The 14,639-nt window shown below is 34.8% G+C and overlaps 1 long non-coding RNA gene across 1 annotated transcript; it reads right to left on the reverse strand.

Annotated features, from left to right (window-relative positions):
* Positions 1-1,143: 1,143 nt before the first annotated feature.
* On the reverse strand, positions 1,144-2,888 carry LOC127869354 (uncharacterized). The gene is made up of 2 exons (XR_008044522.1): positions 2,793-2,888; positions 1,144-2,213 (listed from the first exon to the last, which is right to left on the reverse strand). It is a non-coding gene; the product is annotated as an uncharacterized LOC127869354 (long non-coding RNA).
* Between the last annotated feature and the right edge of the window lie 11,751 nt (positions 2,889-14,639).

Consider the following 14,639-nt stretch of genomic DNA (forward strand, 5'->3'; position numbering starts at 1 on the left):
ATTGTCAAAAGACACAACTTTGTTAAGTTTGCGCAAAATTAATTAAGTATTTTTTTCCAAAAAGTGCAACCGCGTGTTTGAAAACACATGATGTGAAATGCTATGTGTGGTATATTTTTTGTTCAATCAACAAAAACATTGATTATAATATTGTCGAGGGTTTAAAAATAGGGCGGACATTGTAATTCTTCATAGAGAAGCTACTTACATTGTATGTTTGCGCAAATACATCTTATTCGGAGTGTGTGTGTATATAAATGTTATACTGCTATGTGTTGGATACATTTTTTAAATGCTATGTGTGGTATACAAGAATTCTGCATTTAATCTGAACACAGTTTTGTAAGAATCTAGAACATAAACTTTAGTCTGTCCTGAAAATATATCAAATTAACCAAATGTTACATTATTGAATACTGAAGTAATCGTGTAATGATTAACCAATTTATGTTTAACTGAACTTAATTTTTATTAAAGCATACATGTTATGTTGAAATATAATATTTCTTTGTTTTATTTATTGTCTTTAAATAAATATAATGATTGATATTTCTGCCTGATTATTGAATTTGGTCCATATTTTAATGAATGACAAAGAAAATAAGAGCACATGCTTTAAAATGGGTTTTACTTCTTTTGTTTTTCAGACTTGAAAAGGATTAGTCGAAATATCTGTAACGCTTTTAAGGTTCGAAGCTGTGTAAGAACTACATGAACACCATCAAACCACACGGAAGGTGATATGTGGCAAGTTAAAAATCAAAACCACAGTGACAGAGACAGGGACCCCGCTTCATTCTGTGATGTTTATGGAAAGCTATTTCAACTAACTACGCAAACATACCATTTAACGTGTATTTTTGCATAAGCAAAACAAAGTGTGTGTATTGATATGTGTGTATATTTATCGGTTTTGTATCTATGTTATTACTAAAATTGATTAGATAAATATAAAATCTGATAATGTGTGTTAATAAAACAGGTGTTTCATAACAAATAACAATTTAAATCCAATGATGCTTGTTTGTGGTCTATTCCAATATCATCTCCATTTGAACATCTTCGAATCCAATAATGCTTGTTTGTGGTCTATTCCAATATTATCTCCATGAATATCTTCAGTATATCAAAATAAACACGTCATTAATAATACCATTACTTTATAACTAGCATGCACATGTAACAATAGAAATTAAAGCGCCAAATACATAAAGAAGTACATTAGTATTCACAAAGAAATTGTAATCAGTCAATTTATGAATTTGCAAATCTTGCTATTCAAACATATGAATGCTTCAATTAAGTCATAACAAATGATCATCGCCAAAACGTCTTGACTTGTGGGGGTCATTATACCAACAAACATATTGAATTGCATCAATACTTAATTTACTCAAATTCAAATGAAAGTTGAATAACTGACAATAGTTTGAGATGTTTAATGAAAATACTCATTCGCCCCGGTCATGAAAGGGCGCTGCAAGATCTTGTTACCACTGCACCAAGTAATTAACATTAAATCATATAATGTTGTTCAATTTGTTGAAATGTCAAATTTTTATGTAATGTTTATTTTGATTGTTTTCTTTCCCTGCAATACTTGCACCATCTGGTAATAAATCAAAGAGTCATTTAAACTTTGGAACATTTACTATACATGTTTGTATGACAACTTTTCATTGATAAAGATATCAGTACGTCTCTTGAAGGTGCTTCCAAAAATACTTTAATCTCCCTGAAAAGAACAAAATACAACTGATATAAACTGTTAAACTTAAAAAATAGCATGTGTGATATATCAGATAGCTCAATAGGATTTACATACAAATACATGATTTTCCAGAAAAAAATGTCATTGATCCTAGTGTCTATTTGTTTAAAAATGCTGTATGATCTCTTTATGCTTATTTATTAAATTGGTTACAGTAAAAAATGCCTACACATTCCTGCTAAAAAACACACAACTAACACTTTTTGTAGTTTTGTTGCAATAATATTCACATGACATCTTGCACAAATAATCCTTACGATTTTGTGTATTAAACAAGTGCATTAGTCGGCAGTAACAATTCACTGAAAATTCAACATTTTGTAACAATCAATTTTATAGAAACAAACAAGAAAAAGTTTGCCCGACGGAACTTTTTTCCTGTCCGTGCGTGGGTGGCTTTGTGTTAGGAGATCCCCGACCGTGTTTTGACCTCTCTGCCACACTGTTCGCAAACAAAGTAAACAAAATATGAATATAAGTTATCGACAATCATGATAATTTATAGTAACATGAACGTAGGATTATCATATTTAAGGCGCGCAAAACACTAACAACAATGTTTATTGACCAACTTTTGTTATTCAGACAGACTTTAAATGTAATTGACGTTAATGTCAATCTTTCGATTCTCTAGTTTAGTTTGTATACCACACATAGCATTTAAAAATTTTGTCCCACAAATAGCATCATTACATTTTCATACACAGACTCCGAATCAGATGTATTTGCGCAAATATACAATGTATGTAGCTTCTCTATGAAGAATTACAATGTCCGCCCTTTTTTTTAAACCCTCGACAATATTGTAATCTGCGTTTTTGTTGATCGAATAAAAAATATACCACACATAGCATTTCACTTCGTGTGTTTTCAAGCACGCGGTTGCACTTTTTGGAAAAATTACTTAATTAATTTAGCGCAAACTTACCAAAGTTGTGTCTTTTGACAATGACCGGGCACTCGTCTTTGTTTTTTTTTGAAAATGGTTTTGAAATAATGAAGAAATTATCAAAAAGGTTACCTGAAGCGACGTTTTGTTTACATCCGATTGTCCCAAAAATAGCCGAAAAAGTCACGTGGTTCAGGCACCTTGGATATCTACAATATCAGATAATAAAGTTTGGTCATGTTGAAATGATACTCAAATGTGATTTACCACCTTTAAATTTAAATGTAATGCATGGCTTAGACAGTGAAAGAAAAACATATATGAAATGATAATGAAATCGAGTATTTGACTGTGCAGATTGTTGTTTGAAAAAGTTTGGTACCTGAGTACATGCCGAACCAATTGCGTGTTTGTTCCTCAATGGCAATCGTCCAATAAATAATAGCACTTACTTGTTTTGTCATCATTTTTAATAAAAAAGTGCGAGTAGCGGTCGGTGTTGACACTTGCTATGTACACACAAAACGGTGACGTCATTCGTTACTTGGATACATTTTGTGATGACGTCATCGAACGGGGAAGTCCCTGAATGAAGACAAATGTTTTACACGAAGAATGCTGATGCTTTATTCGAAATATAGTAACAATAATAATAAATAGAGAGAAGAATTTTAAAATATTTAAAAGCCGTAAATTTGATCATTTTTTTCTATTTTATCATTATGATCAATCAGGAGACGCTGGTTATTTACTTCCAATTTCCAGTTCCGGTTTCGGATATCAGGTTCGGTTGCGCGCGCAGATACCAAACTTTTCAAAACAACAACCTGTGTAGATTTACAGTCCAATACACGTGTTAACGTAATGCGAGCTCTCGAGCCGCCTACGGCGGCTCAGCGAGCTCGCTATTAAAAGTACATGTTGTCACGTAATTACACGTTGTTCGTTGATAATACACAGTAACAACTAAAGTTCATTTCTGTTTTCATCGAGATTCATTTCTGTTAAATAATTTCTAACACAACGCTTCCAATGTTCATGAAGTACAATTTTGTATCGCGGTGGCCGACATGGCCACCACGTCAAGAAAGCGTGACTACTCTACTCGATTGTCAAACTTAGGACTCTCTTCATACAACGCAGATGCCAATTTATACAATAATGGACAAATAAATTGGGTGACGGCTGTCTGGATGATTGACTTTAACATGAGTTGAATTACCTGATACGGGATGGCTTTATGTGTGACTTACATATCTTGTGCATATATATGCCAATAATTAAGCGAGACCACGTTTGTTTAACTGCATATATGAAAGTTCACCTGTCATTTAACATGAAAATATACACAAATTAACAGTGCTGCATGTGCTTACCATAGACATAACTAATTAGTGAACCCAGCCATGGGCAATAACTTGGTGCATTTTTCTCGTCTAATTTGACGATGACATATGATGCCCATTTATGCATTTCTTCATGAAGACAGATATTATGTATTCAGTTACACCGAACAAGGAATATACATGAAATACACCAATTATGCGACACACCTCATTTTCATTAAAGAAAGATTTTATATTTTATGATTTAAAATCTTTAGAAAGATCAAATCCTGAATGACAAGTGTCTTACAATATCATGTATCAATGTTAAATGACGTTGATCGATTGTCCACGTAACACTACAGGCGTTGTTTGACTAGTGACCTCCTGTGCTGTCCATTCGAAGTAGGTATTGCCCGAGTTGAATATGTACCTGTTGCTGTCAAGTAGATGTCTTGGTTTGTTGTTTTCTGTCTATGTTGATTCATGGGTGATGTTATCTACCATTGCTGTCGTGAAGAAGCTCTATCTATCGCCAAGCTGTGTAGGCAAATCGCACGTGGTCGGTTGCACTCATCTGCGTATCAAGGTTCACATCGAGGCTGGATATGTCATCGTGGTTTCTGTTGTTTTTGTCGCTGAACCAGCCGTCATCACGTCGTTGTTTCTGTTGTTGAATCCATCGTGATGTTGTCTCTGGATATGGTGTTGATGCGTACCGCGTTGCTTATCAATTGTGACGTCTGTTAAAACCTTTGTGATCGCATTGTTGTTTCTGTTGTTGTTGATTGTACTTTTGTTCTTGGTTCCAGCGTCTTCATTTCTCTTGGGACATTAAGATCTTCTATTGGCCATAATGCTCACGAGGTATTAACTATAGCAGTGTTCTCCTTGATGTCTTAGGCCTCGGAAGTATCATTCCAAATGCGTTATCTACGCACGTCAAACAGTTGAACGGCTGCATCTACTCTATAGTGTTTAACGTCACAAGTATTGTGTCCAGTGTTGCGTCACTTGTTGTCCTTCGAAATCTTCTGGCGTTGGTCTTCTTTTAGCGATAGAACCAGGTATTCACTTTGAGAGTAAACGCCGTGATGTTCCATTCTAATTATGTTGTTTGTTTCTTCTATTCGTTGTGGAAGGCGTTGTCTCGCGAAGTCGCTCTTCTTCGGCGTTGTCTTCAAATCTCGATATTTTTATCTGCGTCGTGGTGATACAAGTATCAGTTGTTCAAAATCATGGCAAACATTTATAAATATCCCCTTAAGTTCCTCTTAAATACCGTCATGACAACTTACTGTGATATCTTATTCAAAAAATAAATTATTTGCAACGAAAAAATATTAGTCAATTCCTCAAAACATACTTTGCTAATTAAATGACAGTTTGACATCTGACAAGCCATTTACTTAATATGACCTGTGTACCGCCTTAGGCATCGTATGATTACTATTCCGACTATTTGGTATTTTGTCATTTTACGCACGTGCATCCAGTAAATTTTTGACAGGCGTGCGCCACTTTATTGCCCTAGAGTAATGGGTAATGATAGACGTAACTGTTCATATCATGATGTCATAAACCTCATCTTTACTACTAAAGTTTTGCCGTTGTGCATAGATTTATTGACATGTGTGACCTGTGCACTTGTAAAAATGCGCAAATATGACAAGGCAGACTTTTATATATATGCATTCATAAAATAAGAACACGTATCGGTATACTTCAAAATTCAGGTCTTTGCTCCTAATCGAACTACTCAAATAATTCTTATGCGACATCGCATCTTCTGTCCATAGCGTAATTTGCTTCGATGGCACAGGGATAAATTCTCTAACTCATGAGGACGCTAAGGTTATCAGAACCTCGGGCTCGGTATGTCCGAACGCTGATCAGTCAGCCGTGCTCATAAAATATAATTGTAACCCTTAAACAATTATATTAGAAATTTAATGCGTACATATCGTTATATTTTAACTGCGCTATACGCGTCAGATCGCATTAAATTCTTACTTAAAATTACTCAAGACCTTCAATATTACCGATATCCTACATATATTTGCAATCAACACAATGACGTATATACATATTTACATAATATTTTTTTTAAGTGTCTGCCCTATTCATATTCGCAATTACCATTACTGTTCTTATTTTCTATTTCTTTCTTTTACAATTCGGAAAGCTATTTTTAAATTTTCCAATAATTTTATTTATTCGTCCTCTTTAATTTTCTTTATCATTCTAACAAACAAACCCCGCCTTATTTTCTTTATTAAAATAATAAACAAAACAGTTTTAAATAATCTAAATTCCTAAATTCTTAATTCTGCCAATGTAAAACACTAGGTAAATTATTTGAATATTTGTATCATCTCCGAGTTTTTTCTATTGTATTAATAAATAAAACCACCGCCAAAGTTTCTTTATTAAAATAATAAACAAAACTATATAAGATATTATTATTTCCTTGTACGTTTTAATTAAATGGAATTTTACAAAAAAAAACCAACAATTTAAAATGGATTTGTGCGCAAAAAAAAACGCACGTTCGTATACAATCTATATTATAATCATACACAATTTATATAAAATTCTTTAAATATTTTCAATGATGTGTTCGCCTCTGATTTCATTATTTCTATAACTCAGAAAATTTTGTAAATTTAAATTACTTTCTTTTTTATTAATTTTATTCTTAATTTCCCGATATTTTAGAAAAACTACAGATCAATGAAAAACTGTATGATTTTGATACTTGCATAATTTCTTCGTACATGATTAATTATTTCTTTAAACACTTAACTTCGTAAAATTCTTTAAAACAATTCTGAAAAAGTTCGTTGTCATGACGCTTTTGTTTTACGTTTTATTTCTTACTTTATAAAATTTGACATAAAACCCTGTTTGCCATAATTTATGAAAACACTGACCGTTTTCCATGTTGCGTTGTTTTTTCACGTTGGCCTGTGATTCCGTATAGTGTTGTTTGTTCTCCGTTTTCCATGTAGCGTTGGTTTTTTCCCTGTTGGTCGTTAAAATGAGTGGCACTTCTGGTTCATCCTGGCACTGCGCACCATAAAATGTTATCTACGCACGTCAAACAGTTGAATATTCTCTAACACAACGCTTGCTAATGTTCATGAAATACAATTTTACATCGCGGTGGCCAACATGGCCACCACGTCAAGAAAGCGTGACTACTCTACTCGAATGTCAAACTTAGGACTCTCTTCATACAACGCAGATGCCAATTGATACAATAATGGACAAATAAATTGGGTGACGGCTGTCTGGATGATTGACTTTAACATGAGTTGAATTACCTGATACGGGATGGCTTTATGTGTGACTTACATATCTTGTGCATATATATGCCAATAATTAAGCGAGACCACGTTTGTTTAACTGCATATATGAAAGTTCACCTGTCATTTAACATGAAAATATACACAAATTAGCAGTGCTGCATGTGCTTACCATAGACATAACTAATTAGTGAACCCAGCCATGGGCAATAACTTGGTACATTTTTCTCGTCTAATTTGACGATGACATATGATGCCCATTTATGCATTTCTTCATGAAGACAGATATTATGTATTCAGTTACACCGAACAAGGAATATACATGAAATACACCAATTATGCGACAATGTTCATGTGCAGATAAGAGGTGGGGTGTGCAAAGTTGCTTTTACAATCACAGTTAGCTGTTAAAAACATTTATCACTCACTGAGTTCATTGGTTGTATTAATGTTTTTTCAAAGACGAATTGAAATGCCTGCTTTATCAGCTTGGTTTGGGTGTTTGGAATATAGATGGTACCAGCTTGCTAATTTGCAAAAAAACAAACAATATTTGTCGTCTATCGTCAACTGTTGTGCGCGTGTGCGAACATTTTTACTTCAACAATAAATCCTCTTAAACCTCTGGACCAATACTGATAAAACTTGTGTTTTTCTAAAATGTATATAGTAGGAACTTACAAAAATCGTCTTCTTCATAACGGTAAACACTAGTAAATGCATTGATTGTTATTGTAATGTAATGTACACATGTACTCGCTTACAGCGCGAACGGCCCTCCCAATCTGCACATTACCTGAATGCGTCTGAAATGCATTTTAGGGCGATGTCTTCGAAGTTAAAAACGCAGTCAATTCCGAATTTTTGAGAAACGGACCTACCCATAACATTCATCTATTACAACTCTATAAATAATACCTTGTTATTGAAATATATAATAGACATTTGTTTAAAATAACTATAATCGATGATAAATTTATTATAATGATTTTGATAAAATATCTTTGACGAAAGCTTGAATATGCAACATTTTCATCATGATGCACCAATAATTTTCACGACCGTTTGACATTTGTTATGATATCTTCATTAATCAACTTACGCGTCCAATGAACTGGAATCTGTTCTTTATTCGTTTCGATTGTGGTTAGAATAACGTTTAACTTTCAGGCTCGTAGCTGCCTGTTGTCATGGTACGCAGCTGACTACACATTGTCCGAAGAATTAAAAAAAAGAGAAGTTCAAATCTACAATTAAAAACTAACCCCTTAATAGGGATATGGTGTGTATTTCTTGCGACCAAGACTCCGGCCACAGTTTACAGCATTCGTCCAAAATAATAAAATTAGTAAAATACCATTAATGTGGTTCCGCTTATTTGTACTGGTAGTAAACTGGTATTTAATCGTACAGTACTGTAATATCGTTTAGACATACCCCCCTTGAAAATGTGTGTCTGCCGCGATTATTCAAATTGGCTGGCATGCAATCTTCATTTCCTCCATATCCCAATATTTTGCTTTAATACCCACCGATCAACGACGAGATACGATTCAAAATGCATAACTGTCAGATTAAGAATTTTGCAAAGACTGATGCACTTCAAAATAACACGGTAGGGTTATTTGTGCCATGTAAACAAGCGTTGCATTGAGAATCCAACAAAATGGTTTGTTCATTGTAATATAGGCTAAATAAGTGCAAGTGCAAAGCAAATGGAGTCAATATTATTACATGTTCATGCAGTCTTATCGTGTTACACCGTTTTCAAACAAGTAAAATTCGATCAGTATGAATTTTATACAAATAAAAAATGAATGCACATGGATTTTATAAAAGATTACAAACTTTTGAACAAATATAATGGTGTTTCCCAATCTTTTCCGCTGATAAGGTCGAGTGATGACGCGCACATAGTTTTATCCAGTGTAAACATCTTTCCATGTCCACATTTGGCTTTTGAAAGGGTAAAAACGGTACACCAGTCATATGCGGTTTGTGGCAATAACGGCTGTCACTATTGCACGTTCCCCAACTGCATCTTTTTGTTGGCATTACGACGTTTTAATGGAAAATATAGCGAACTTCTCAAATGTAAGTTATCGGTTTAAATTTTCGCGCCAGCCTTTGTTTGTACCTACCGCGCGTGCTCAAATATCGGAAAAACCCAGACCGGAGAGTTCCGAATAACAACTATTGGTGGTATATAGCCTCAACGAGACTGCCATTTTTATGAGTGAGAATTTTTTCATTCTATGTGCAGAAAAATGGCGGAAAATCCACCACAAAAACGCCTGAAAAGGGTGGGACGAACTTTTAGTGAAATACACAGTCGCTTGATGAAATTTAAAAATGAAATTTTAACTGCGATGGACAATCTTAGGACGGATCAGTGGATAACCTTTTGCTTTGTAAAAATCCTTCATTGTAACGGTGCGTACGCGTGTAGCTTTTCAAAGGCTTGGTGTAAGACACAGAGAAATCTCGACGATGTCGATGAAAACAAACGGTCAATCGTATTGCTTCCTGATTTATTTGACTTTGAGGTTATTACCAAATTTTTGGAAAAGGATGGTGACATTGTCAATAAAATGACAGAAAACCAGATAGCCGCTTTCGACAGACTGATCACATTTTTGGAAAATATAGAGGGTAAGTTTTCCTTTAGTTCTTCTTGAATGCTCTGAGCTTTTATGAGTACATACGTACAGCTCATAGTTCCACTTTGCAAAGGCAAAAACTATGTAAAAAAAATCTGTCACAAGTATGTCTATAAAATTGAGTTCAATCAACCTAATACATTGTTACAAACACAATACCTGTGGCAATCGACATCAATTTGCATGTATTTTGTTGAGAAATGCTCAAAACATAAACTTGATAACAAATTGTTTTATGGCGGAAGTTGTGAATTGTCGATTAGCAGGCTTTCTGAAAAGTCCCAAACAGTGCCTGTCAACCGGACAGGCTGATGGAAAAGTAAGCCTGTCCGGACAAAAATTCACCTGACCGAACAGCGTGAGTTTATAACTGAAGAATTTAGTAAAGTTTAACTCATATTTACAGTACAGGCAACGTGTACTTTGACAAACGCCACTCGTCGCAGTGTTTATTTTACGGTGTTCGCTTACCAAACGACCCCCGCGATGGGTGTTCAGATCAAATATTCGCGGGGGCCGTTTTTAATAAGGTGGACACCGCGAATCACCGCGGACCCATTATATCTACCGCGGTGTTCATCGTGTTCGCAAAAAAAAAATAATTAAATATAAACGTAAATTATTGATCCCTTTTATTTAAAGCGGGTATATACGTTGTTGTCAAATATTTATGAATTTATATAAAATGTGTAATAAACTTATTATATATATATCAGCGTTTTTTTTCCTTCTTTAACTAGTACCGGGGAACGGTACCTTTCCCAAAGCCTACCGGAGGCTTCCCAATTTAAGCACCGGACCTTTCCCAATCTCGATATCTACCGTTCCGAACGATTTTAGGTGCCGTTCCCAATAGCCAGTGCCTTTTATTTTCGCTGGAAATATCTGTTGATATTGTCGAGCCTTTCATTTTCGGCCATTTATTTCGCAGGACATTGTTGCGTAGAAAGTAAACAAAACTTTTCAAATGGGGCGCAACTCTAACCGCTGTGTAAAATGTGAATGGATTACATAACCGTGACGAGTGATCGATATTTCCCGTGAAAGAATTCCATCGCTAAGACCAGTCTTCTTTACATCAGTAAACTTTCTCAACACTAATTTTTCGTTGACATTAAAAAAAACGAAACCGTATTGAGTTAAATGCGCATATTACTTCTATGTATAGTTTTTTAAGTGTCAAATCCGGACAGTAACTATTCGGATAGGAATATAAACAAATAAAAGTTTAACATAAAATTAAAAATAATGAGACATGGGTGTAAAATCTTATAGTTATTTACAACATATACATAAGCATTTAATGGCAGATGATCTTAATATCTTATTTGATGATTTGAAAAAAAATCAAAACAAAATATAAGACTTACCTTTGAAAATTATTGTTAAAGCATTCCACTCTAAAAACTCATTTTGGTTACGTGTGACTATTCTCACTGTCTATTGTTAAAAGATGTCAAACCAGTACAAGATCCATTGTTGTTGTTTTTGTTTAGTTTTTAAGTTTTTAATTTAACTCACATGAAACATTGCAGGGCTTGTAAGACTTAAGGGCTAAAACAAAATTATTAATATTATTTTTTATGCAACCTCAGTGCTTATGCCTATCACTGGAAGATATTTTTCCAATTGACGGGCACATTCTAACTGAAGTGGCAATAACACAATTTTCACATGACATGATACGATAGTCAAAATATCATAACCGTACTGTAGTTTTTCTGTCAAAACCTAGAGTTTAAACTGCTTTGTGATGCAGAATATAGCCCTTAATGATAGATTACACAATGTACATGCATTTTAAAGGTTCCCAATTCATCAATTTTGCGACTTGAATTTTTCCCAATTCATTGATTTCGCGACTCGTTTTTTTCCCAACTTGAAGATTTCACGACTCGAAAAATTCCCAATTGTAGGGGTACAGGTACCTTTCCCCTCTGGGGAAAAAAAATGCTGTATATTTAAATATAAATTAAAATAAAAGTTAAGAAGAACGTGTCGAAAAATGCGAAATAAGCCAGATATTTAATTTTGAAATTTAAAACGGCTGTGCAGCCGAATTCGCTAGCATGTAAACCATACATGTACGATGTGAATCTAAACTTAGTTTAACGGTTTATTTGAATTCCTGCAACGATATCTATTTATACGACACACGAACACTAACTCCGATCCTAATGCAAAGACGAATGCTTCGGTTATTGTAGGAAAATATGTACGTCACAATCGACTCGGGGCGCTAATTTGTCTTTGCTGCATTTTATGAAATTCGGCTTTAATGTGTAATTTTTGTTGCCTATTTTGTGTTATTGTAACATATTTTATCAATGTATTACAATTAAACACATATAAAAAATCGTATATACCCGCTTTAAGCGATAATGAATACAAGTAAATATAGTCTATTTTTATGTACATGCTGGTCGAAGGATATTTTAAGTATTTAACGTAATATTATGCGCATCTAACAATATATGCAATGTTTATAGGTGTCTATCGCAACCGTCGGTTATTTTTTGGTGTTGTCACTTTACATAAACTTATATCTATGAATGCATCATCAACATTCTAAAACGATATCCCGGAAAAACAGGGCTTCCCCTGGCTCAAAAATTTCTTTAGCCAACATTTTAGCCAATTGGATTTTTTTGTAGCCAAATTTTAGAAACTGTAGCCAAAGTTTTAGCCAAGCATTTGGGACCGCCTCGTGAAAGTCTAGGGGTGTAAGAACACAAATAACTACAATATGAAGCTTAAATATATTTATTACTATAATCATCCTTTTAAAATATTGTACATAACAGAATATCAGTTTATAACAAAAAACATTTATAGATATGCATACATCTAGATATACATACATCAATGTAATAATCATACTTTTATTCTACATAACAGAATATCAGTTTATACATACATCATAAGCACATGTTCAGTTCACATTGTTTACAAAATAAGCACATTTTCATTATATTAAAGATATTCATTCTTGAGCACATATTTCAATCTTTGCAAAACATAACAGTTGATCAAGACTAAAGATGCTTTATTTTCAAAGCCTCTCACTTCATATTGTTAAACAGTAATATTTGGTCATTATCCCCACGCTTTTTGAAAAAAAGGTGGGGATATTGTGGTTATCTCCGCCGTCCGTCTGTCTGTCCGTCCGTCCGTCCGTCCTGGCCACTATCTCCTCCTACACTAAAAGCACTAGAACCTTGAAACTTACACACATGGTAGCTATGAGCATATGTGCGACCCTGCACTATTTGGAATTTTGATCTGACCCCTGGGTCAAAAGTTATAGCGGTTGGGGTGGGGCCGCGTCAGAAATTATCACTCATTTTTTTAGGTTATTTTACATTTACTTCTTTATTTCTACACAGATTCACTTCAAATTGATACTGGACCTCTCTTATGACAATACGGTCAATCTCAACCATGCATGGCCCCATTCCCAACCCTGGGGCGCCCCGCCCACATAGGCCACACCCACCAAAAATTTCCATTTACTATAATTTTTTCATTTCTACACGGATTCACTTCAAATTGATACTGAACTTTTGTTATGACATTAGGGTCAATCTCAACTATGCATGGCCCCAATCCCAACCCTGGGGCGCCCGCCCACATAGTCCACACCCACCAAAAAATTCCATTTACTTTAACTTTTTTATTTCTACACGGATTCACTTCAAATTGATACTGAACTTCCCTTATGACATTAGGGTCAATCTCAACTATGCATGGCCCCATAACCAACCCTGGGGCCCCGCCCACATAGACCACACCCACCCAAAATTGCCTTTACTATAATTTCTTCATTTCTACACCGATTCACTTCAAATTGATATTGAACTTCTCTTATGACAATACAGTCAATCTCAACTATGCATGGCCCCATTACCAACCCTGGGGCGCCCCGCCCACATAGACCACACCCACCCAAAATTGCCTTTTACTATAATTTCTTCATTTCTACACCGATTCACTTCAAATTGATACTGAACCTCTCTTATGACAATACGGTCAATCTCAACTATGCATGGCCCCATTACCAACCCTGGGGCCCCGCCCACATAGACCACACCCGCCCAAAATTGCCTTTTACTATAATTTCTTCATTTCTACACCGATTCACTTCAAATTGATACTGAACTTCTCTTATGACAATACGGTCAATCTCAACTATGCATGGCACAATTACCAACCCTGGGGCGCCCTGCCCACATATGTCACACCCACCCAAAATTGCCTTTTACTATAACTTCTTCATTTCTACACCAATTCACTTCTAATTGATGATGAACTTCTCTTATGACAATACGGTCAATCTCAGCTATGCATGGCCCCATTACCAACCCTGGGGCACACCTAGGTCAAACATTCGGCGTGGGGATACGCGTCGGCCTCTGCCGCGCCATTTCTAGTTTGGATATGATATACATCAGCTTTGACAGCTTCTGTTGTTAAAACATTTTCTGTAAGTGGTGGATGATTTCTAGGCACAAATAAATATATGTTTTTCACGCATATTTCTTGACATAAAGGCCCAGATAATTGCCACCATCCATTCTAGTTGCCTGAAATATGATAAAACATAGTTTTACAAACTATCAACAACAAACAAACACATAAATGTCCGTATCTTTAAATGTCCGAATTTTTAACATATCCGAAGTATAT

This window comes from Dreissena polymorpha, chromosome 2 (assembly GCF_020536995.1).
Source record: "Dreissena polymorpha isolate Duluth1 chromosome 2, UMN_Dpol_1.0, whole genome shotgun sequence".
Classification (NCBI taxonomy): Eukaryota; Metazoa; Mollusca; class Bivalvia; order Myida; family Dreissenidae; genus Dreissena; species Dreissena polymorpha.